Genomic DNA, 26960 nt, shown 5'->3' with positions numbered 1-26960 from the left:
TGTGTTTCAAACAAATCTTGTTTTTGCATAATCACTAGACCATTTTAAGTGAACCAAAAAAAGGAACGATCACCAGCAGTTTCTCTGTGCAGGATGAGCTTCCCTATGAAGGACCTACCAGACACTTACTTGTTTTATAAGAGAAAACGAAAGCTTTCGCAAACTGCCCTTTTTAGATTGAATTGCTATGGCGTCGGATCAGTCAGCAACAGAAACTAGAAAAACAGACTTTTATTTCTTAAAACACAGATCATTAAATTATTCAATGAAAGTTTGCAGAGGATGTGCGCTCATGTTCTGCAGTGTCTTGTTTCACATTCACAAAGCAACTGAAATTCACTCGAGGAGTTCCGCAGTGTGGTTACATGTTTTCTTCTTCTGCTACAGCGCAGCTACGCCAGAGCAGATTGGACAGTGTGTGCTTTGCTTTTGGGTCCATGTGAATGGGGTCACTTCTGGTCACGATATCATCTCTTTGACTTTTGCCGCTGATTTCAACTTTTCAACTGATTCAGTCCACTTGTTCGTCTTTTAATTTGGTTCCCGTCATCATGCCTTTCAGTCATTATTGCTGCCAGGTTCAGCTATTCAAAAGATGTCTTCCCATTTGCTCTCTGTGCTCAGCAGCACCCCTTTTCATTAAGGTGCTTCGTTCACTCAGTGCTGTTCTCTATTAATACATTCTTCCTTTCACCCCCTGGTGAATTCCTCTGTACTGTACATATAAACTCCCCATTTGTTGTCCCTATCATGGTCATCTCTCCCGCTGCCCTCATCTTTCTGTTTGTCTCCCTTTCACTCTTCCTTCTCTTCGCCAAGTGCTCTCTGTTTCCTTCCTCCCCCTCTCCTTGCATTTCTGTCTCTCCCTGCCTGCCTCCATCCTTACTGCAGGGTTGAATCATCCCCGTTTCTGCTTGCCTTGTCATGTTGGCCCCCCCTGCACGTCTGTCCAGGCCTCATCACACGGCAATGGCGCTAGCTGGGCTGACATCTCACCACAGCGCTAAGGGCCTCTGATGTCAATGACGCTAGCACTGACCTGTCCCTCACTCCTCAGAGCATTGACATCATCAAAGTGGGACATATTTTCTGCCCCAGGGTCTATTAATTGGAAAGTATGGTATAAGCCACATTTTCACCAATGCCATTTCCAAATTAGAAGGGAAAGGAGACAAGGAGTTTTACATCTTTTTTTCTTTTTATCAAAGACGTATTCTAGCTGGCTGCAGATTTTTTAGCCTTTTCATGTAGTTCGTATCCTGCTGTCTCCTCACTTGGTAGGATCTAGCTGTTGTCGGAGTGAAGGACCACATCAGCACTATTTTCTTCAGAGCTTTCCCTCACAGGGGAGCCACCGCCTCCCCACGCAATCAGCTTCAAACGACACACCGGATCACACCCTCGCATATGCTCATATGCGCTCACACACTTCGAAACAGCCGAACCTCCATCCTTGATGCAAAAGTGCACACAAATGAAAGCCCCAACATCCTCCTTGGTGGAAAAAATTGAGTCATGGTCCTTCTGCTTGCGTAAACTGACAGACAAGCCAAGCGAAAAATGGAATCAAAATGTCCTCATATTGGGGGAGTGTGAGTGGGAATGAGCAGAGGCGCTGTGTGAGTCTATAACAAGCACATGCAAATCAAGTCAAGGCAACTTCAGGCTCATTAAATAAAACATGGCAGTGAGGACAAAAGCCTGCTTCTACTGTAACCCTGCATATTCATAATGAGCGCTCTTTTCTCATGTGGAGTGGAAGGATGTTACGCAAGTTGACAAATTGTGGCTGGGTCCTTCTTTGGGTGTGTGCTGTTGTTCGGCAGACTTTGAGCAAGGCTGTTATACGAGGCAGCCCTGTTTTTCAGTTGTCTAAGGTGAGGATGGGAGACTTTTTTCACACTTAATTTGACCCCCTGTGAGAACCCTGAGCGGAGGTTCCGCTGAGTGTTTATCTGTCACTGTAATGAAGAAATAAAATGCAGTGAATATGTTCAATTACCATTTTTAAATGCACTTATTGTAGAGATCAGTATGCATTAGGGCACTCACGGCTACGCTCAGTGTTTTGGTGGAAACTGACAACTTCATTTTAGTTGCAGTCAGCTGGGATTTCCCTGGTACTTCTGGACAGGAATAATTTCCTTCTCTTCAGAAATATAATTGTGTTTTAATCATATTACCCCTAAAATGAGAATAAGTAGTTTTCCACAAATTTGAAATCTGTATAATGCCTCTAATCTGCAAGTAACATATTCCGTTTTAGCTGTAAGTAGAGATGTTCATACATCAGCAATATTTTTAGACTTGTGCATATTTTCAGTATTTTGTTTTTGACAGTTGTAAGTGAGATTGTGGCCCCTAAAACTGGGTAGGCTTAACTTATTGAAGGTAACTAATAGCTGTGACATTTAGTAATGACACTAACAAAAAAACTGTACTACGTATGGATTGGTCATATCAGATTTGTTTAATTGACCCTAAGCCACGCCCCCCTTAGTTACTATTGCTAAGTCCGACAAACCATCGGACCTTTCAGATTTATTACGGCGCACCATTACTGCACTCCCTGGAGAAATAATGTCTAATTTTTGGAAAAAATAAAAAGCAATCTCAGAAAGCAGACAGGTTTGCATTATACATTTTAAGGTTGTATTCAGGCTGTCAAACTGATGTGAAACAAATAAAGACAGAAGCTAAAGCCTACCGATCATAGAGTAAAAGTGAACCACCACATCACCAGATGACTGAGACAGAGGACAACGATATTAAGGATTAACACTGTTACTGTACAGCTGGGTAGGTCTCTATTCAATATTACAATGATTAAAAAGCAAAAGCAGAAGGGATATATAGCGTTACATTCAGTAGTAATTTAGCTACCGTTAGCTAACTAACATTACATTTGGAACAATCCACAGCCTACAATTTTCTGGATTTGTTTCAACGATTTGATTCTGGCTTCTTAAATGTTGCTCCTCTATGACAGAACACTGAATATCTTTGGGTTGTGGACAAAACAATACATTTGAGGATGTCATCATGGGCTATGGGAAACACTAATCGACATTTTTCATCGTTTTATAGACCAAACAACTAATCGAGAAAATAATCAACAATGAAAATAATCGTTAGCTGCAGCCCTATTAATCAGACAACAAAATGTTCCCTGCCCAATCACTGACATTTAGTTAAAAATCCCGTACAGGAAATGGAAAAAGATTCCAAATTATATTGTTTTATTTAAATTATATTTTGGATTATTAGAGTACACGTAGGCGCATTTGATGTGCCGATGTAATTTCCAAAACTTGACCTGAAAACCAAACCGCACTGAGGTGTGTCCTTCCCTGGAGTTTTTGCCGAATTATCACAGAATGATCCAACAATGAGTGTCATTTCACTTTGATCCTGATTATAACTTGAACGCTACCAAAGTAGATGTAAGAAACATTCGAGGGAGGTGGGCAGAAAGGCCAGAATTCGTTGCCCCCACTGATCTCGATGATCTTCAGCCAGCAGAGCAGGCTGCGGGGAAATAAAAGTAAAAGAGAGCCCATTTAGATCCGGCTTCGCTGATCCATCGCCTGGAGTGATGGGTGAGAGATCTGCAAAGAGGACTTGGACTGTGACAGGCAGTGTTCATTAATGCCTCAGCCTCTGCTGTAGAGTCCAATCAAGGGGCTCCACACACAAAAACCCTCAAACACTAAAGCTCTCTCGCACACACATACACACGGCTATCCAAGCAATGAGACAGGCGGGCTAAGCGTGGGCACTGATGGCTTCACTGCCTCAATTGATGGGTGCTTAGAGGGGAGTGAAAAAGGAGAGCTGGAGATACGAGGCCAGCGAGACTGAGCGTGAGAGAGATGGAGTGGCGGGTCTGCTCTGTCGATGACTCTCTGATAGCTTGAGCTTAGCACCACTTCTGCTCAACATGCAAAGCCATTACATTAACCCACATGCTGCCCAGCTGTTTCCATTAAACGCTTTGGTCCTGAAAATGTCTTTAGCTGTCACTAGATACACTACAACCCTAATAAAGCTTCCTCACTACCAGGTGCTGAATTATACTGGTAAAAAGCGGTGTTATATTTTATAGATATTAGGCTTTAGCCAGTGCTTGTATCCAGAGTGAGTCACAGGGAGGGCAACGATGGAGTTTATAGTCGTAAATTGCCAACATTAGAGGGAACCAATATTGCATAAATATCAGTCTCTACAAGGAACAGGCATAGCTGCGTTGAATGTGATAGTGAATCTACAGTTGCTGCTGTGTGACAGACTTGGCAAGGCAATAAGGCAGTGTCTGTCACAGTACTGTGTCTATTTGTACTGTCATTCAAATGTTTACCTCCCAAATACCCATCTGAAATGTAATCAGCAGTGTGTGCTTTGATTGTAAGCCTGTTTGGGGGTGTGATTGACTCAAATGCCGGACAAATAGGCAGAGTGCCTGAGAGCATTTTCCTTAGTGAAAAAAAGGCAAATGCTGACTGGAGGCACGTCGCCCCTGATCTGTCCTTGACCCAGCTGGTAGGGAAGACAGTAGGAAAACGAGACTGTGCAAAGCAGAGAATGAGTGCATGGGGTGCTTTGAGAGCAGATCAGGATAAATTTGTTATGGACAATTAATTTTCTTATATTTTGTGACTTTGAGAGTTGTTAGCTACTTGCTTGTTTTAGTTGTTTTTCCCTGTCAATATGTGGAATCTAATTGTGAATGATTATCAAAATGTAATGCCACTCTGGGTGACTATTTTAGGCTCTAATTATGTACAAACATCTCTGTGAAAGCATGTCTTTGGATTGTGTGTTGGCCTATACAGGAGGCGGCTCCATAGATAACCACAAACAGTTTTAAAAAAAAAAAGAGGAAGAAAAAAAACTTCCCCTTGTCTCATTTCTGCTCCTGCATTGTTCTCAAATGTAATCATTAAAATGAAACAGGAGCTGCAGCTCCTCTCAAAATGGGCAATTTTATAGCCTGATGCAATTTTACAAAATGGATTACTGAAATTCAAAGTCTCAAGTGTTGTTTTGTTTGACATTTGGAATTAAATGGCAATGAAGAGATTTGGTAAAAGGGGTTTGAAAATATCTTTTAATCGGGGTGCATGCATGGAAAAGATTTTAAACTTAATTTCACATTCTCAGAAAATAATTCTGGAAATGTCCTTTTTAGGGATGCGTAGTATTCAACAGAGAGCGCTTAACTATCTCAAAAATAGTTTCATACCAGTTAAATTGTAGCCTTCCCTTCCATTTTAATTTTAAAAAATCCACTTGTCTAATTGGCAACATTGATATTAACAGCCTTCATTGAGTCCTATTTGTTGGTCACGCACTCGCATTCTTTTAAAGGGTTAAGTGAAATGTACCAGTAGCTCTGACTCCCTCTGATTTGCTCATATCAAGCTTTTCTGTGGCAAGCCTGTATGCAATCACATGAGACAGCAGGAAGCAGGAAGACGACTGATCAGTCTCATTAGATGAGCTGATGTGTGTGTCTGCTGTATGTATGTGAGTAGTTTCGAGTGGCCTCTGGACACGTCACAATCAACATGTCTGTTTTATTCAGGGCTCCCCTCAGAGCGTCCCTTGGAGCAGTTGGGAATGAAAACAGATCAGGTTGTTCTCCATCAGGTGTGCAGCGTTGAGCGGCGTAATGAATTCCAGGAGGCTGAGCATGCTAACAAGTTCATTATTCCAGCTTGGTTTAGGAGTAATTACCATTTTACATCCAAAGCCATTCAAGACTGGGTTGCTTTTGTCTAATTAATCCACGTGTAAATTCAGATAAATATTTGCACAGGTGCAAATGCACAAGGTGCGTCTTTGTGACAGCCAGAGATTGGTGTGGCCATGTTTGCTGATATATCCACATGTAGGCTATGTCCTGGAGCTAAAGGGGGATGTAGGCATGTCTCTGATGTGCTGACAGCTTCCAGGTTCAGGATCTGATGATGAGAACATCACTGAGAGGCCTGACGTGAACTTGTGACGCCCTTCCTTTTCATGTTAGGCTGCTTTCTAGCTCCAAACCTGCTCTCTCATAGGTAATTTTCAGATTTTTGCATGGGATTGATATGGTGTGATCCTAATAAGCAGCCATGTTTATAGCCTAGATCAGATAAGTAGAGTTTTCTGTGTTGGTACACTTATTCCCTGGCTTCCCTGAGTGCATAGTCACAATGGTGCACATGGATCCACTGCAAGCGTCACGACTCTTCTGTACATCATTAAATCCTTCTTACAGAATTCAGTTTGACTGAAAAGATGGATTCAGGTACATCCCAGCTGGCACCCTCTAACAAAATGTGTAGTATTAACCGCAGGTTTATAGCTAAAAATCAGGACCTTCAAACAATGCTTCCACAATTCAGTCCACAAACATACATTGTCACAAAATTATTCATAGTTTGTGCAGCCAAATTAGCAATTTTAAAACCTCAAGTGAACAATTTCATTTAACTAGTAATTAAGTCCTTTGAATGTATGATTTGTTCCTCTTGTCTCTTTACCATAAACATGTATATTACTGAAAAGAAAACAGTCTTTCATTACACATGCATCTGTGACTGTATGGAGCAAGATTTCACATGAGAACTATAATTATACTTAATTATTTTCATTATTTGTTATAACGTAGTTTGTCTCTAAGTTGTCTGAAGTTACTGTTGTACCCATGATTAAAGTTAATAATGCCCCTGCAGCTGTTATTAAAACATACACAATATAGTGGCAAAGAAACAAGTTGTTCAGAAGAGGAAAAAAATGAGCCGTCAAAGTGACACTATTTTTCTTAAAGAATCAGAATTTTAAAAAACGTATTTGCACAAATAAATTGGGATAACATTGCTGTCTGTGGCATGAGACACATTCTGCAGCGTTCAAACACAACTTCTGACTACCTAAATGTTGACTCTGTGAATTGTGAGTCCCCATCCAGTGGTATTTATTACACACGGTCTTTGTTGTCTTGAATAAAAAGACCTATTACTGGGAGTCCAGGGTTCGGCCCACACTACCGGCTTGCCACAGGCACACACTCCATCTTCAAGGGAAAAATATTCTCACTGCTTAAGCATTGGGACAGGAATGACACCAGTCAGTTGAAATAGGAAAGCATCATAAACGCAGTAGAAGTGAAGAATCTCCTAACTGAGATAGTATGTATTTCTATAAAGACACATGATAACAAGAAGTTAAATTAAGTGAGTGTGGTTTCAACAGTTGCTTAGGAATGAACACCTTTTATACCTCCTTTAAAAATCCAAGCATGCATAGATACATTCTATGCACAGCAAGCCATCTGTAATGTGGTGTTTACAACCAGTACATTTGGTTGGTTTCAGTCGTTATTAACACTCTTCTAATTTCTACATATGCCCTGAATTAGCTGTAGTGTCTCTGCGACTGTTGATGTCGTAGAGAGTTGTGCATTTCATTTGAAGAACATACCACTGCTTGTGCACCACTGGGATTTGTAAACTTGAAATCACAAATATAGCTTTTTTCTCTCTCAGAAATGTGAAACTTGGAAAGAAATAATAATCTAGTGGATTTCTGCAGGGTGAATATTTAGTTGCTAGGCAACAGTTGTTGGCATTCGACAGAAACCCTCAAGTAAAGAAAATGGTGAAAGGGGCGGGCGGGTTGGGCTGCATTTGTGGCAAAACGGAAACATGAGTGGATCGAAATAGGTTGTATGGACCAAATGGCAATTTCCCCAGGCTTGAAGTGGCTATGCTGTTTTGACAAATTGGCCCACATGCAGGACAGTTGTTTACTAAACCAAGGCCATTTGAACAGCTTGTGGCCATTTTAGAGAGCACTTGTTTGAAGCTATAAAAAAATTTTTTCCCCCTACATTTCTAACTGTCAACAGTGAGCTTTTAAAGTGTTGTGTGTGTGTGTGTGTGTTAAGCTGCTGTGCTTATAACTACATTGATTGCTAAAATGTAGGGGGTCTCTGCTAAACACAGTGCTGTAATTTTTTATCTACACACACATACCGTTTCCTCACAAAACTCCCCCAGCAGCAACTGTAGCTGTCCATGTAAACCCTCTCTCACCACAGCTGTTTGTCTTTGTTCCTTCATCTTTGGCTTGTCGTAGCCATTACCCTCCACACTCTGCCCCCTGGCAACTAGTGAAGAAGTCCATGACATTGATGCAGGGTTTTCGTAACACGGTTCCCCATCCGAGCCCATTTTCTTCATCAGATTGGGAGTTTGGATATTTATAATCTTGGGGCACCAGCTAATGGTATTTGCAGAGCAAAATCAGTTTAGCGCGTGTTTTCTGTAATGGCCTTGACTGCGTGGCATTGCCAGCGGCCCTGTCTTGAATGGTGGAAGGATGGCTCTAATTTGGGCTAATGGGTGACTCAGCCATCATCATCATGTGTCCCTCAGTGGGCTGCAGATGGCTGGTGAGCCATGGTTGCAGTGGAGCCACCGCTATATATATACACACACACACACAGCACAACACAAAGCACAACACAATGCATCAAGTCAGTGACACCAACCAACACTGACATTTGCAGAGCCACATCCAGTGAGGGTGGGTGGGGGGTTATGAAATTAGACCTGCTCAGCTATAGGTGCACAAAACAAAGAGGAAGAGGTTAATCAGTGGCCAAGGTAATTGAATCATTTGTCATCAGATTAGATTAAAGCATTGAAGCTTCCCTTGGGCAATCATCTAGGAAGATAACTGCGGCTGTGCGAGGCACAGGTATCACATAGCTGTGAAACGATAATGCGTGGTATGGTAATGCCTCTGTTCAAAGTCTACTGATCTGCACATGCTTGAAAATAAAGGCATGCCGTGTAAATCACCATGACAACTGGAACGCAAGGTGGGTGCCAGGCAGGTTGTTGGGTGATGGCCACGTGTGAGGGCGAAGGGTGGGGGGCATTGCACGACACGCTGGATCCCTGGTGGGGCAGCATCTGACTGAGGCCAGGCAGGAGTGCTGCAGTGGCTAGTTTACATTCCACAGAGTCGGCTAAGCTTCACCAACCTCTGTTCTGCTTAGACACAGAGACACACACACACACACACACACACACACACACACACACACACACACACACACACACACACACACACACACACACTATTATTACACATAGTGTAATGTTACACACATTATTATTGTTATTATATGCTGATATATTTTCCCAGAAACATTGACATTCTCTCACCAGTACAAAATTCCTATATCTCCATCAACCCATCGCTACCTGTACCACCAGGACACAATCATATTTCATCTCACATCAACCGTGTAGACAGATAACAAACCACCTCATCTGTACCACCTAACCCCCGCCCCCTCCCATCCCCAAGTTACCTAGGCAACAGCGTCACTGCGGTGGAGGGTGAAGGAGGGAGGGAAGGTGATGAGAGGTTGCAGCGTGGGGGGGGGTCAGTCCCAGGGGAGGGGCCAGCCAGTTTACAACTGCACAGAGCTGAACAGGCTTGGCTCTCCTAAATCAACCCCCCAGAGACCCATTACCAGGGGTCAGAGCTCTGGTATTGGTGCGGCTCTGCGCAGGCCTCTGCGTGCAACCTGTCAAAGATCAGCCGCGTGACCTGAGTACATAAGAGGGGACATGCCTGAACTGTGAGGAGGTAACTGGTGTCTGTTGTGTATCACTGGTATGTGAGCTACTGAAGGAACAAGAAGGGTAACAACAGCTGTTGGCAGATTCTGCATTTCTACACACATTGATTTTATTTCGGCTGCTGTGGTGCAACACACTGGAATTTATGCCTGGTATTTCCACACAAAGATTTCAAGCTTTATTTACACGCTGTGTATTTATAATGAACCCAATGTGAAGTACGTCTAATCAACTGCTTATGTTGTGATGGTTAGTGTAGGTGGCCGACTCAAGTACATTAGCACTTGTAAACTGTAATGCAATCCAATGCAATAGTCTTGCAATAAGTACAACTGTAAGATTTTGGAAGCTAATAGTGTATTTTTGAGTCAGAGAGATGTTGATCCACTCTGCAGTCAGTTTTGAGGTCATGGTTGTTATAATGTATGGTGCTTCTATGATGTATTACTATTATTACCTTCACAAATGTAGATATATTGCAGGGCTATTGCATTGGGTTGCATTAGAATTTATAGATCTTATGATATTTTGTCCACCTTCTATATGGAGACAGCCGTAACTTGGCCATATATTGAATACAGAGACATCGTTTGAACCATAACCTGCACGAGCTGCTATGGAGATAATTGACTGTATAGTCAAAACTGGCTATGATCAGTTGGAGTATAATACTCCAGTAAATTTGCATGAGCAAGTTGGGTAATGCTAGTCTCATTAGCTTATAATAGAATGAGAGACTTTTGTTCCTGAGCAAAGATGAGATATTGAGCTGACTAAATGAAATGTCAACAGCAATGCTGCCAAAATACAGCCCACTTCAATATGGACACACTGAAAATGGATGAAAACAACTGTCAAACAAGTGGTGGGCCGAGGATTTAAGAGTATTTTACAAGTCTTTAATAAACATATCCCACGCCTCAGTCCCCCATCACTGAAACTGACTGCCAACTATTAGGAAACACTGCATATACTAGTAAGTTTGTGGGTCTTCAAAGAAAGCAAGATGTGCCTCTGTGGGTATCTGTGTGTGGGATGATGTATGTTTTTGTGAGCATGTGCGCCCGTGCTTTGGTTAAAGCCATGTATGCTTGAGTACACATGGACTGTGTGAGTCCTGCTGCCTTCCCCCTGTGTCGCCCCCGGCTCTAATGGAGCCACTGGAATCAAATCAAATCAAACTCATTTCATGTCCCCCCACCCCACACAGGAATTCCTCCGACATCTTTGGCACAAACAAAAATATAAAATGACATTAAGGAAGCGTGTAAACATCCAGCTGAGTGCACGTGAGGACGACACAGCATCACTACATAAAGATAATTCAAAGCACTGGCATGTGACAGGTTGTGCACATAATGTTCTTTCCTCTCTACCCACAATGCCTAGTTGAAAGGACCTGTAGCCCAGCATGTACATTTTTCTTTCCCCCAGAGACAGCATATAATGAGAAAGCACCATTATGGGTCCAGCAGGAGCCTATGCCTGTGTGCTGCTGCTGCTACCACAGTTACCCGTGAGGTCTTTCTCTTTGTTAGTTAAGGGGAAGAGCAGCCACAGACGTCCCTCGCTCTCTGCTTGTTAGCCAGCAGTAATGACTAGGCTGGAGGGAGCCAGGCTACCAGTCCAAGGCGCTGGATGCCTGTTCCCCTCTACTGGCCCTCAGCTTACCGACAGGAAGGGGAACAGAAGCAGACGCTGCAGAGGACACACTGGGAGGATCAGATCCAACAGACTGAGGAGTCAGGAAGGGAGCGTAGGGGGAAGGAGATTTCTACCTCCTGAGAGACCCGAGACCAAACTAGACTTTACTGACATTACTGACTCGCACACAGGATCCAGCTAGCAACCTGCCCGTTCACAGAGCTGAGCAGCACTAAGATCAATGCATACTTTGTACAAAATGTCCCCCGTAGGTTTATATGGTTCTCCAGGATCATGTACTCACAGGGATGTGATTAGAATTTCTAAGCTAAACTGCTGTTTTAATTGGAGAAGTTTGTAATAGGCAACATCTTAGCTGAGGAACTTCCAACACAATCAAATAAGACAAATTTTTTCCCCCTCAAGATAAAAACGATCCCTGCCTGTGTTGTTTTTAGTACATGAAAATAAGTTTGTGAATACATTTCACAGTACAGTTGTTTCTATGATCTCATATGTTTTAGTAGTTTCCAGATGGTATATGTTTATCCATGATTAGTGATCTATGCACACACTCGTATCCTGTGTGCTGTGACAGGGAGGTACTGTCACGTCTGTTTTATTGTGTTTACGTTACACACGAGCAGATCAATAATTCAGAGGGAGGCACACGGGCCATCTACATTACAAGGCAATATAACAGCAATAACACTGAATAGCCTGTTTGTCACCATGCCCATTGCGTGGTCACCAGGAAAAGCAATTGGAATAACACTTGTGTATGTCATGTAGTAATAAATGTGTGGATACGGATGTTGTATGGATAGGCCCATAAACGATGAGCAGTATGACGGACAGAATACTGAGGACACAAATGCAGTTGACTGCATTTTTGCCTGCCAGTGTTTTGGTTTGCAGAGATGAAGATGAAACCATCGACGCTGCCTGAGTGGTGGATTAGCCATAGAGGAAGCATTTCGTTGCTCAGCTTGGCTAGTATCGATAGTTTGTAGCAGGGAAGTTGTTGTGAGCTACACACAACAACTTTATTTACAATTAATTGTATCAAATGAAGTAGTTATCACTCTGTGAGTGCACAAGAAAAGAGGAAGTGTTTTTATCTATGTTCTTATCATTATTTTACTATCTAGTTCCTCAGCCCAGCTCCATAGTCTTGTGGTCTCACTAACAACATCTGCAGCAGCAGCAACCAGGCCCTCCCTCTGTGCCTCCATTCTCCTGCCAAGTCTGTCCACGTTCCCTGTCATCTGCTCAAGCCATCATTCCTCCTCCACTTTACTTGCTGTTTCTACTGTCACTGCCTTCCAGAAGAGCCATCTTTCATGTGGACTGTTGCATAGGCTTGGCCGATCCAGCACCTAGGTATCACTTGAAGAACTGGGCAAAGCTGACTGCAGTGCCGAAGCACAATAGGCAGTGCATTATTGATTATGTCTGTGATCTAACCTTGGTGCTCAGGAGTACCCCTCCTCCTCCCACCTTCCATGTGTCCATGCATAATTTCTGCAGCGCAAGGGTGAATTTTTTTTCATCACCCCTTGATGGAAAGTTGGGTGAACTATGAGAGATTTGCAATAACTCTGGATTGTGCATTCAAGTTCAACTCCCTCTGTTTACCCAGTGGTGCATTCTAGTTCTGGATCTGTCAAAGGTCAGCAGGACAGACTGAGACAAACAGAGAGAAAGTCTGTACTAGAGCGAGAAGAGAGAGCTCTATTATAAATAGATGCCATCAATCAGGGGAATGTCCTTCATTTGGCATGCGTCAGTCCTGGAGGGAGAAATGCATATTCAATCTTGAACAATGAGTGTCAGTCACACCGCTTTCAGCAGACACATGACAGCTGTGCGCAGTGGCTGCTTACACACTCTGCGAATAGGAGCTGCAAGCAAGTGAAGGGAGTGAAAGCCCAATCTTAGCACAAGGGAAGTGAATATAAGCAACAAAGCAGTACCCTCCCCAGAGGAAGATTGATGGAGTTCCCTCTGCTGTCTAGACTATTGTCAGTTGTTGTTAATTGACAAGAAGCACATGTAATATTACATGTATGCAACATTCCACTGTGTCTAATGTGCAACATGGCAGACATGCAGTGCCCTAGAGCGTGGTGGAGGAGAGTGACAGAGTCTCTCGACTGATCCTCGCAACTGGAAACGGGACAGTTTGTTGTTGGTGTGTTATTGAAACAAGGATGCAGCTGCTCCCAGTTGGATCACAATGTTCCGCCAGCAGTTGAAGTGTTTAGTCTCTCCCTTCACTTTCAGCTTTTGCAAAGTCATGTTGTGTAAACTCTTGCACTGGCTTTACTGAGTATTAATAAGGCTTCAGCGGTGCCTGCACTGGATAGAAGGAAAGACTACACAGAGTTGCTCCTTTTTGCAGTAACACATGATTTTATTTCTCTATATTTTGCTTTGTGAGAGACTGTGTAGTAAAAGAAAAAAGACAGTGTGTCTTTAGGTGTGATTGCATCAGCTCAGCGCTAGCACAGCCTGGCACGCTGTGTATTGAGTTTTTTCATCTGCTGTTAGTTAATGTGATTTGAGCAACAGGTCCCGCTTAGTGGTGGGGTGTTTGGAGAGGAGAGATGAGGTAGATGTTTCCTCAGGCTCCGTTAATAGGGGTCAGGGAAGACAGTGTGCCAGTATTTCTCTTTAATCGCATTTAGGAAACTTCCTCCCCTAGAGCTAAGGCAGGTTGTTGTTGTTTTTTTTCAATGAGTCTTGTGTCTTTTTATTGTCCTCTGGAGGAATACAGAGTTGAACCATTTAGGGCCAAGCCCGAATGACTACACTAAAAAGGCCTCTGGTTTTGAAAAGCCACAGAGGGAATGTTTGCACTGTAGCCTGTAATTGTCAGTTTCATTACACTAACAACCAATGCTATATATCCAAGTCAAGCAAGTCAAGGCTGGATGTAGTGAATGTGATTAGTGTCTCCAACAAAGCAGAAACCCTTCAGCCCAATGACAGGATTGTTTTCCTACAACACTTGAATAAACTCTTGTTGAACCGGTCAAACGAAATCATGCCAGCCATTTCTGCAGTGCTGTATGAAAAAATAAAAACTCCTTCCACATGAGGGTCCACACATGGAACTGTTACACAATCTATATATTAACTACAAAAGATTTACAAACAGGTCACATCAAGTGGAAGGAGCATCCAAGCGGAAGCTGATAGGCTGAGCAGACACACACAGTGCCAGACGCAGAGTCGGAGTGGAAGAGATGGAAGAGAAGTCAGGCAAACAAACGGGTGCAGACCCGAAGCAGAAAACACAACCTGACGGGGACGAGGAGTTCTGTCAATATGGCTTGTGTTGTGACGCATGCAGGCTGCCATGGTGGATGGACAGAGAAGGCTCTTAAAGAAAGATGGAAGAAAAAGGACAGATGGGAGTCGTAATCATAGAGTATGAGGTGCAAAAATTGGATCTGAACTTGGAAAATGTGTACAAGATCTCTGTGTCTCTAGTCATTTGTGTCTAATCTACATCCAAACTCGGTTATATCCAAGCCCCCTGAATCCCAACATCGCTAGTAAGTAATTTCTCATCATTAAGTGAGGGTAAGAGTGTTTTAACATTTTCAAACAATCCTGACCCAAAGCAAAGCAGTTACATGGAAAATTCGGTGCAAGCTTGCCCAAAGTTTGTTCTAGGCAGGTCGCAAGGGGGTTGGGTTTTAATGTCAAGCTCTAACAAACATCTGTAAAGATGAGGAAGAGGAAATGGAGTTAAGAGGAAGCCAGCGACCATAATAAAGCAATAGAGAGTGGAGCAGAGAGGAGGACATCGTTCCGGCTGGAGCACGGCACAAAAACACCCATCTCAACTTGTCAATTATTAATTTTGTACTAGTTGCCAGTCCATCACAGGGCCAATACAGATGGACGAATGCATACAGCTGTGGGCAATTTTGCGTTTTTATATCATCTCACGTGCACGTCTTTGGAATGTGGGAGAACATAGGAGCACCTGGAGGAAACTCGAAGGGAAGAGCATAAATGGAGGGTGAAAAGACTGAGCTGAGAGTGAGGGTCGTCTTGCTTGGATGTGACATCAGTGACTATCACTGACACACAAGGCCGTTTTCAATATCTGCAGAATTGTCTTATATGAGTCATTTTAAAGTGCTTTAATGTGTCTTATGCTTTATTTCAAGAGGAAGGCTTTGGCTTGAGCAAATGTCTATGATGTTATCTTCTATCCAGTTGTCTCCTTCACTTGCCAGAATTTTTTTTTTTCTCTGTTGTATTTCACTTACAGCTGACGTGTTTTTTGCAGAGTGGGGATTTAAGGTCACAGAGCAAAGGAGCTAAGGGTTGGAGACAGGAGAGTGGAGGTAATGTAGCAGAGAGCGATGAATCGTTGTGTGTTACTGCTGTTTATAGAACTCCTTCTCTGTGTTAGTCAGGACTCAGCACCCTCGGGGAACACTCTTCATCTCCCCCTCTGTCTGTGTCTACAGCTGCCATCTTTCTTCTGATTACTCCCCCACCCCCCGGTGTCTCTCTGTGACTGTTTTTTTTTTTTTTTTTTCTTGCTGTCCAGGCAATCTATGTCCCCTCTTCCTTGTTCTTAGTTTCCTTCTCTTCCTCCTCTACTGCTGCTGCCTCGGCCTGTTCTGCTACAGCTCTCCTCTCCATTTTTTTCTTTCCCCAGTTGTTGCTTTATCTTTCAAGCCTCAGCAGCCTCAGAGAGGACACTGTGACTTGTGGCAGGGGCTACTTTTGCCCTGAGCCAGGGTATAATGGGAGTTAACTGCTGACTGTAAATTCAGTGGCAGGAGATGAGTGAGGGAGGGAGTGTTTGGGGGGGGGTTGCACTGCTTATTGTGTTGGAAACGTAACTTATTGCACAAGAGACCACTGTGTCCCCTGTTCTCGTCAATCTTGGCTTTTATTGGGAGATTGCGATAGATCAGGAGGACAATTTTTCTCAATGTCTTCCTCTCTTGCTTGTGTCCCCTAACTGCTGGTTTCAACCTCAGACACATTCCCTCTGTTCTCACTGCGGTGCCATTTCTGATTTTCTGCCTTTAGTTTCCTGCCAGCCCTGTCACTCTGACTGTGGTTACGCTTTAGTCCAATGCCGTGTGATTTTTGATACCTGATCACAAAGAGCGTCTCACTGTTTCAGGCAGCTGGACATCCACACTTAACCTGAAAATGCCTATAATATCTCCTATGAAATACTCTGTTTAGAGCACCTCCTTTCCGTATTTTAATGCAGCTCTCATTGTGGATTGCAGCCAAATGACATAGAATTTTAATCATAATGTAAGCCTGACCACTTCCAAGACTTGTTTCAAAGGTCTGATTGTAATCTGAGCAAAATCCATATTCAGTGGATCCAGGCGTATCACATTATGCGTCACCGCATATTCAGATGATAAAAATCACACAATTTAGCACAGTGTAACAGTAGCTGTTCTCTCTCCCTGTCCTCTTTCTTTCTCCTCCTCCCCTCCCTCCCTCCCTCCCTCTCTGGCCAGTGATTCTCTTCTATTGTCGCTTCTGTTCGCTCTCTCTTCTCTCTTGTGTATTAAGTCAGTCATTAGGCCTCTTTAAAATGACTGAAGGAAGGTTGGCACCCTCTGTATGGGGTCACCAAAGGCCCCTCCACCCTCCGTCACTGCACCCCACCTCCCTTGCTCTTCCCTGGCACCCCAGGCCGTGAAAGGTCAGCTGTCGTTGGGACTCATTACGAGGAACAGAAACTAGAACAGACAGGAAGAGAGTGTGTGTGTGTGTGTGTGTGTGTGTGGACCCAAGCAGCAATATACTGTAGCTCAAGGTAGATAGACCTTCTGTTTATTGCAAATAGCGATGGGCAAGGTTCTTTTTAGCGCGCTGTCTGACGTTCACAGAGGATTGTATTTCTCAGCACTGCTATGTAAGTTGATCAATGATCAATTTGTAATGATGTTTAGCTCCACAATTTCTCTTCAAACCTCCCATCCCCAAATAAACACATAAAACGGACTCTCTCACACATACTTTGATACTTAGGCCGTCTTGTGACGGGAGTCTTGAAGTCATTTTGGCGTTCACACTACGTGACTGATCGGTGACAGAGGGTCACCCACTACACGAGCTGACAAGGACTCTGTCACCTGATGCTGGTCTCCAAACCACGTTTTGTCAAGAAAACACACGTGAAATGTGAATCGGGAAATGAAGTAAACCTACACATGAAACAGCTGTTGTTTGTTATTATAAAGATAGAAATTATAAAGACAAAGAATATGGGTGAAAGAATGGATTAGCACATGTAGGTAGCAGGGATTGTCTGAGCTACAGAGCGAGCTGGAGGTGAGTAAAGAGTGTTTTGTGGTGAAAAAGTAGCTGCCTGTTCTGCCAGCGGCCTGCTCTCATTAGCTGGATGTGGATGTCGAGTCGGCCGACTCCTACAGATATTTGGCATGCTAGATATCTGGCAGACGTCGCCGCTGTGTCAGAAATGTGTCGGGGAGCCGTTTTGATCCCTCGTTGAGTAGTTCACACATAACGACTGGCGACCGCCGATCAACCGCTGATTTACTCCCGATCACAGCCTGGCGGTCGCCGAGTGGCAAATCGGGCTAAAAATCGTGTAGTGTGAACTAGGCTTTAGTGCGGACAGCTGAAAACGGAGGACTTTGAAAAAACTCACGTTTGGCTTCCTGATTGGGTCTTATCAGTCATGCAAAGCACACATCTACTGACAGTGTTTGTTTTGGTATTTTTATTAAATATTTTTTTTCTGTGTAAATTACAGTTGTACTGGGCATGTCGCCGTATTTGCTTTGCGGCGATGTTTCCACCCCGACAGTTGCTTTTTATGTGAATGGCCATCTGATGTGCATTTTCAGTTTAATATAGACGTAGATCAATTCTGAAACGCAGATAAAACATTTGTGTGGATGGGGATTGTTTTTGTACAAAAACGGAGTGGTATGGATGTAGCTTTAATGTCCCCTCTGCTCCAGCCATGATACATGCAGCTGCTTGAGTGGCATTGACTCTTGCCCTTTTTCCCTCTCTCAAAGACACACACACACGCACCGTTGCAGAGCCAGTTCATCACCCTCACTGACACGGTGAATTTACAATGCTGTCCTTGACCACGTCTGAGCCCCCAGATCCACCTTCACTCGTCAGGAGACAGATTGGGTTGGCAGGTGGGGCCCCCGCCCAGGTCCACGTTTTTATTTGGACATAAAAAGTAATAAAAGAGAGGGATGATTGGTGCTTTTTACTGCTAATCATGTCCCTCTGTCCCAATTAAAAACTTGTTTGCATAAACCGCCAGCACAAACATGCTGCACCCACCGGGGCCACTGAGGTGTGTGTGTGTGCGTGTGTGTGTCGCTGCATTTGTGTGTGTGTGTGGGTACCTATCTTTGTGTCACTGCGTGAGCGCACGTGCATGTGTGAATGCGTGTGCATGTATATCCTGCTGTCAGCGAATTCTCCACAGAGATAACCTTGAAGGAGAGGCTGTGTGCTTAGCTCTGATACTGAATGCCAAGCTGCAGCAGGCTCAGCAGTTGCATGGCTAGAACTTTTCTGAGACCTTTAGGCACTTCTGCACGACTTAATCCCAAAGTTGCGACAAGGTGGGCTGCCTTCACTGCTCAAGTGGCCGCCCTCCTCAGATAGTTGATGCTTGTTGATGAAAGTGTGTGCCTCTTTGAATACACAGCCTTCTTTGAAAAGAGCTGACAAATATTGGATTTTTATACTCTCTCTCTTGGTAACTGTCCAAATTATACGTCCAAATTATATGTCTCCATTAGAGTCTGACATTGGCAGGCCGATTTTATTGGCCAATTTTGATACACTTCATCTGCACGGCTGAATTAACCTGTTAAGATTCTCTGGAGCCAAACAGTTGCTGTTGCACCCTTGCTGACCTCCTCCCTACCATGCCCCTGCGGAAATTTGCAATTAATCAGTTTTAACAAAACCAACTAACATGCAGTGAATCTGAGGCTTTTGGGACCCTTCAAGGAATGGGGCCAGGGGGCAGTTGCTTCTTTTGCCACAATAAAAAATTGCAGAACAGTGAACAGCAGCAATAAACGTTTTTTTTATGTATGTTTGACATTTCCCAATTCAAGTTTAATGTAGTTTATGAGATGATGTTGCTACTGGTACATTTGTTTTGTCCAAGCATCCACAATCCCCATTGTGCTCATAAGCTATTGCATATTGAAATCAAACTTCTTAAATCAAACTGGTCATATGCTAGAATTCTGATTTGATATAAATTGGTATTATATGTATTTATTCATATTTACTTTGTAAATTGTGTAGTTCCAAATATACCAATATTTACTCGTACTATTTACTTCAACTGTAAAATATCTTGGACATATATTTATATCACAAAATGTCTTTTTTTGTGTTTATGTATGTATTATCTATAATTGCCTCAGCAATCCTTTATCAGTCAGTCTCTAGTCTCTATTTCTCAAGTAGTGCTAAGTTATAGATGTACAGTCTTCTTTTTCTGTCGGTCGTAGCCAGGATTTAATAAACACGGAGGGTACAGGAGCTGCCCTAGTGAAATGGAGAGGATTTGCGGGCATCTACAGGCTGACGTGTGTAAAGACTTTTTTTTTTTTTCCTTTCCAAGTATCAAAAAGGATGTTTGTTTGCGTTCAGCTACCCAATTCCGCACTTCATCAGTGTTACGTAACGTGTTGGGCAGTAAAAACATTACTTTTCACAGTAAAGAGTAGTGTAACGGATTTCCAAAACAGTTATATTATTACACTTACTATTCCAAGTAACGCTGCGCTACTGAACGCGCCTTTCTAACGTGAATGACGTGCTGCAGGTCATGGCACCGGACCTTATGTTGTTTGAGTCAGCTGTTAGCCAAAAAGCTAAATGAAGAATGGAGAATGAGGAAGAGAGGCGTTCTTTCCACAGTTGTAAGTAGCTACTGACATTATTGTGTAACAATCTAAGATGCAAAGAACATTGTCCGTTGTAAACTTTATGGGACCAGCAAAAAGCTTTCAACCGTGAACAATTCTACATTGAATTTATTGAAGCATCTGCTAAAGCAGCACAGCAACTGAAACTTACAGAAATAAACTCCGGCCGCTACTGCCAGTGATGCTTGGACTCATGGGGAGAGTGGTGTTAGGCTAAGCAACGTTTTATAAAATCACTGAATATTGCTCTTACAGCCTAAATAGCCTACATGTGCAGAAAAACAGTAGCCTAGTTCACGTTATAAATTCATTTCCCCCGTTTTTCGGCTTTTTCAGACTGCTTGGATCCGCAGGTCGCTCTGCGCTCCTCATAATTCAACACAGGCAGACAAGAGCTCCGGGAGTCAACGCCAGGCGCTCCATGGGTGGTAACCATAGCAACGGCTTCTGCGTACTACTGGGCTCGATCCCGTGAAGCTGTCGCGGTTGTTCTCGGAGTCATTTCTCAGGTCGTTCAAATATCAGAGTTGAAGTGTCTTGAACTTTTTCCTGCAGTTCATCAATAGACAAGAGACTGATCTGGCTGTTTGATCGGAGTGTGAATGTTAGTTTCTGTTTGAGCACTTAGGCTCAGTGTATGAATGTGTGTGAATGTGATGTAGTGTAAAAGCGCTTTGAGTGGTCGAAAAGACTAGAAAGGCGCTATACAAATACGGAGCATTTACATTTAAAAATAATCTATTAACTTCAACTGAACTAATTTGAAAGTTAGTTATATTATTTAGTTATAGACTCTCTTATTTCATGTTGCATGTTGCCCATTTAGCTGTTGAAGTTTGAGGAAAATATAAATATATTTAAATTAGTTATTGTCATGGACATATTATAATTATTAATTATAATAACATCAACTATTAATTATTAATACTTTTTATTGTGGAGAGGTGGCAATGGATTAGACACACATGTTATTAAGTTATTGTCATAGGTCCTGCTTTACCATCCATATGCTATACTAGAGCCACCACCAGTTTGATTGTGGTGTGGGGGGGGTCTCAGTATAATGTCCTGCTTTTTTGTCCTTTGCCAATCACATGCCTGATATATCTTTCTTGTGTTGTTTCCTGTAAGTATTAGCTTCCTACATGATGGTCTGAATTCTTCACTCTGCCAGACGTATAATTCTGGTGGAGAAACACTAAATCCCTCCATTTATTTCAGTTAAGATAATTGTTTTGCCTAAAAATATTTAAGAACATTGACTCTAAAAAATATCTCGCCTACTTCACAGAGCATTAAAACCCCCAAATTCCCATAAACAATTCAGCACATGACCCTGGTGTAATCTGCGTTTGTTACGAGCCTTTCTGTGCGTATGCATTAAAACCCAGTTCAATTTCCTTGGGGCGTTATGCCCTTTACTCTCCCAGGTCGCCATCTATTTGTTTTCTTTTCTAGAAAAGTCCTGTCCCCACGCCAGGCTTTCTCTCTGCCATTTAGCCTAGTTAATGGACTCTTCTACACTCAGCTGAGAAATGCTGTGAAGTAAACAGCAGCTCATGAAATATTCACTACTCTCCTGTATGTGTGTGAGGGTGTATGTCTGTGTATGCGTGTGCAATCAGGCATACCTGACCAGGCCGGGTGACTCCCGACACCCACTCGTGGGCACACACGTGCATATAAAATGCCAGGGCGCCCCAAAAAAGCCAAGGGTGTCTACGCATCTTGGCTCTGAGTCAACAGAGAAGCGAAATGGAGCACTGGGAGTGGGAGCACTCTGCTGCTGGATGAGTCAGACGCTTGCTGATATTCATATTGATGAGGGGGGGAAAAAATCACAGTGTAACTCTCAAAATTTAATCGTAATGTTTTTGTTGCAAATGGCAGGAAACAGGGGAGCAAACATTTCAGGTTATAATCACTCTTCCTGAATCATTTGTGTTGTTTTCCCCTTTTTGCTGCTGCTTTTTGGAATGAATACATTATGATCCCCTGATTCTTTTGGGGTCTTTTTCTGTCTTTGTTGGATCCAGTACTATGAAGGTTCTCTTTCTTACGTTTTGAAATGTGTCAACCCTGTGTTCCCGACACTAGTATGATCCATCCCTTGGGAACTGGAGTAAAGGCTGAAAGGTCACCGGATTAAACCTCCTGACCAACTGAGAAAATAGCCGGACAAGATGCTCAGTAGGAAACTTTGATAGGAAACTTTGGCTATAAAGAAGGCTTTTCCTGAAGAACAGCTTGTTCAGCAAACCGTCCCTGGATAAAAAATAGTTGCCAGAGTTGGAGTTAATATTTCTCTTGCTGCATTTCTGTACTCCAAACACCTGCAAGCTGCCCCCTCTGTTGTGCTCATAAGCTGATATTGAGAATCAAACTTGTCATATGCTGGGTTGGACAATCTAAAATTTGTCATCTGTCAAATAGATATTTCTGCATCACAGCTATAGATGTTTCATTTTTTTGCCATTGGAATCTTTTAATGCTGCATTGCATTTTCCCTGATCTCCTCCTGCTACCTGTCTGTTTTCTAGACATAGGCTTCATATCTCTGCCACCACGCTGCATGCCATAACATGTCCCACATCTTGCTGCATATACCCCTTAGGGTTGCCCCTAGCAACACACACCAATACACTCTCCTGCTCCAACATAGATGAGAAGCGACATATATATGGTATAGATGACGCTTCCTTGCAGTTGTCCCCGAGCTGCAGTAGTTATGTTGATGTAATAGAAGCCGCCCTATGCCGAGCTTCATGCATAATTCAGCAGTGGCCCTCATCGCGGTGCTTATTGCCTGGAGACCGGAGTGTGCTGATTGATGACCTCTGCTGTGGCCTGAGTTATTTTGAAGATTCACCAGCAGGACTGAAAACAGGTCATGTCTGCTGACCCCTCAGGCTCTTGCATGTTGCCGGATCACGGGGGCGTTTTGTGACAGTGGTGACAATCCGCCCCACAGTGCACATGTACCGCGCTAGCCTTTACCGGCCGAGCGCCCCCACCCCCCCACACACACACACTGGTTGCCATGACAACAAGGTGAAGGGCATTGCGGGAGAATGATGGTGTTTGAAACATAAGGTCAAAAGGAAGATTTGGGAGCGAATGTGTAGGTGGAGCAGAAAAGAAGCTCAGACAGTTTATGAACAGCATCGGCCCACTTGCTCCTTCCACTTATAAAGTAAGAGGGCTTCAAAAAGGAGCAGCGACATATTTCATTTTGTCTAGAGTAGTTTCCGCTTTACTTGGAGGATGAGGGAGGATGTGCTTGGTGGAAGAAAGCGGAATAAAAAAGAGGCACTATATGACAAACTTCTCAAAAATCCCACTGTCAGCATATCTGTCACACAGTCCAACTTCGAAATGATTGTGCCACAGCAGGGGACTTTTCTTTATTTATTTAACTGACATTATTATAATTTCCATTATTTATGTAGCCGCCTGTTCATGGCAACTCGAGGGCAGATGTGAGAGGTTTGAGAAAATGCAAAAAATCTTAGCGCTCTGCTCATACTCGGCTGTATCTCTGGTGGAATATTACACTGCCAGATCTTCATCAGTGGAATAAATTGTAGAAGGGTATCATTTTCTATTTAATCAGGCCACATTCTGCTGACACAGGACTCAATAAATGTCTCCTCATTCTTTTACTTCTAAAACAAAGCACAACACCATCTATCAAAAGAGGGCCTGTGAATGTGTTTGTCCTCTGTTTTGCCACTTCATCACAACCAAGGCTAAGCTGAAAGGCATGTTGAAAAGATACCATAAAACCTTCTTCACTCATTTTCTGAAGCCATTGACTGGATTTGATAATTGTCAAAATGTGCAGTTAGTAAAGATGGCTTTGATTTTAGAACGGAATTACCAATAATCTTTCAGGTTTTTCACCCTCGGAAGTGTAGGATATCTCTTTATTGATTATAGGGTGCTTCCAGTATGGAATTTTGGCTTTTGATCTAACCTCTATTCACTGGGTGCTCCCAGTAACGTGACCAGATTAGCTCACACTGTTTTATAACCTAGAAGCAAACATTTGCATTTACCATTAACTATTAATAAGAAGTGTAACAACTTCACCAAAATTGTGAGGTCAGCAGACTCCACTGCCATTTCCGACAATAAAATACCCACATTTATGAACTTTAGTGACAGATTTTTTTATCTGATTATGCTGATTGTCTTTCTTTTGATTTGTAAAATGATGTTAGCTTTGGATTTTAAGGCTACTGAAGGGGCACTCAAAAGTTGGAGGACTTCCATGAGACAAATCTGGAAAAAAAAGTATAGTCAAAATCAAAGCAGCAGGGGGTGGTGACTTTAAGTCTCTAGTGTGAGTGCAGATTCACAAAAACTGGATCCTACAGTTCCCACAATGCAACTCCATAGAGTTTTTCAGTAGACCTTCCCTGTCTATTAAATGCCCTCATCTTCCAGTGCCATGACATCACTGTTTTGAGAATAAAGTGAGCCAGGTTCAGGTGTGATGAACGAGTTTCAGAGACTGGTGACAGCAGTACCAGCATACAGCATCATGTGAACACATGCAATACCAACTCCAAACCTGAAGAATACTTCCTGGCTGGGGATTGTTATCCTTCCTATATCTACAGGGATTCATGATTTAAGTATCCAAAAAGGTTATTGTTCACCCCTCTAAACATGTATGAATATTCTATTGGATATTGGTTCAAGTCCAGACACGTTCCATACTTTCAGCATAGAACTAGTCAGTCTGTCTGTAATGAAACAAAATAATCTCAATCTTGGGTTACCTAACAAATGGATAACTGTGCATCATTATCAAGGCAGCTGTGTCAGTCAGTCAACCAAGCATGCAGAGAGGAGAGACAGAGTCTGACCTACTGTTTTGAAGAGTCCCTGGCTGTTACCTTTGGCATACTTTTAACTAAGCAATTGACCTTATCGTTGCCTGTGTTATAGTAGCCCTAAATTTCTTCACAATCGCCAGGATTATTTTGTCAGACTTGAGAAAGATTCCTCTATGACCACAGAAGAAATGATTGCTTCTATGTTATATGGACTGATATCGCTGACTAGCTAGTATAACCGGTAGATCATTAACTGCAGTGAATTCATGTTCATTTCCCCAAAGTTTTCTTAAGATACTATATAACTAGCTTAGCTTGACTTTCAAGTATAAGCAGAACGACTAACTGGAACTGTTATCTCAACATTTTTCCATATCCTATTTGGCAGCAGTTGCCTGCCTCTTCCAACAGTTTTATATTTATCAGTTTTAGTCTACTGAACACAAACCTCATTATGGCTCCTCAAACATGGTGACAAGGGTTTTTTTTCAGCCTGCCTTTTAGTAAAGTCCCAGTCGTGCATTAGCTGGTGTAGTGCTACCCTTTCGCTGCTCTTATTTTCCATAATAAAACACAGCTCAGCACATCCTTGTGGTGCATGCAAAAAAGAGGAGCCACCCTTGTGTCAGCCTAGGTTAGTTACAACAGGAGCACTGGCAAGGAAGGAACGTCTGCACAGATAATAATCCCACATCATTCAATAAGAAATCAAGGATGAAAATTTGCACCTCATTGTTTCAGTTGTCAGTGTCTCAGCTGCTGCATTCTGGGCCGTTTGCACCAACGAAGCATGAGCAGTCTCTATGGTATTACTGCATGGCACCATTTATATCCTACATATCAACTATGCTGCCTTGGTAAACATGCTGAGCTACTGTTAACCTACTTCTGTGCTGCCAGGCGAACCCCAACAGGAACACTTTCCTCTGTCTTGAATGCTCGCAGGCAGAAGCATCAGAGACACAGCAATGTGTCAATCAACCCCACCTCACCACCACCACTCACATAAAGTCTAAGATGTTTGGCATTATTCCAGCACGCAGTGGTACACACTGATAGCACATACACACACACACACACACACACACACACACACACACACACACACCTGCCAGTCTTTATCCCATCACACGACTAGTCTCAGTTGCGTGGCAGGGCTTTGCTGGGGAGTTGACAGTGAAGGTTGCTTCATAAACCCGGCACGTGTCCATCTGCGTCTCCCCCTGCTGCTTTGGGATGAAGGGAAGTGATGATCTAGGGATTTTTCTTTCCCTTTGCTCCATTGAGCAGCACTGTATCACCTTGACAATGTTACATTCTATCACAGAGGCTACGGGGATGCAGCGGGCACTCGCGATGGAGGAAAATGCTTGGGGAGAACTTAGTGGGATTTAGCCGTCTCTAAGCTAAATCCATTAAATGTTGAGCGAGGGAGAATGTAGTGGAAGTGGGTTTTGGTAGGCTGTGGTTGAGGATGAGGTATGATGAAACAAAAGGTTTGTTCTTGGTTGTGCGAGTGTGTGTGTGTGTGTGTGTGTGTGTGTGTGTGTGTGTAATGTGCAAGCACACAGAACGTGGACAGTAGAACATCCCTGTCCTGCTTCGACAGCAATGCAGTATAGCTCAGGGACTGCACATCACTATGTAAATGCAAATTGCAGTGTCATGCTGATCAATCCTGTGGGCTGCTGAGACAGGGTTATGTCGGGACCAGTCTGCAGCAGGGCTGTATCTGTCGGTTTGTCTCTGTTTCCGTATGGCGCTATATGTGGCATGTCTCATGCTTTGCTCTCCTATTCAGAAGTGTTTGTCTGTCAAGCTGGCCTGCTGGCCTAGCTCTCAAATGGTTTTAATTTGCAAAACAAAACTTTGGG

General features: G+C 43.1%; 1 protein-coding gene across 7 annotated transcripts in view; it reads left to right on the top strand.

The window, feature by feature from the left end:
* The window catches only part of fut8b (fucosyltransferase 8b (alpha (1,6) fucosyltransferase)), a 120107-nt gene that overhangs the window by 22340 nt on the left and 70807 nt on the right, over positions 1 to 26960 (top strand). Inside the window, exon 3 of one of the 7 annotated variants that reach the window (XM_046060456.1) lies at positions 20579 to 20751. The exons of 4 other annotated variants lie outside the window; for them this stretch is intronic. The gene's annotated coding sequence lies outside the window, so the exon portion shown is untranslated. Of the gene's footprint in view, positions 1 to 20578; positions 20752 to 26492; positions 26583 to 26960 lie in introns of those variants that run through there. 2 more of the 7 variants (XM_046060459.1, XM_046060458.1) reach the window with 2 other exon arrangements.

Source organism: Micropterus dolomieu, linkage group LG10 (assembly GCF_021292245.1).
Source record: "Micropterus dolomieu isolate WLL.071019.BEF.003 ecotype Adirondacks linkage group LG10, ASM2129224v1, whole genome shotgun sequence".
Taxonomy (NCBI): domain Eukaryota; kingdom Metazoa; phylum Chordata; class Actinopteri; order Centrarchiformes; family Centrarchidae; genus Micropterus; species Micropterus dolomieu.
Note: the sequence above shows the minus strand (reverse complement) of the source record. Positions and strands in the feature narration are given on the sequence as shown.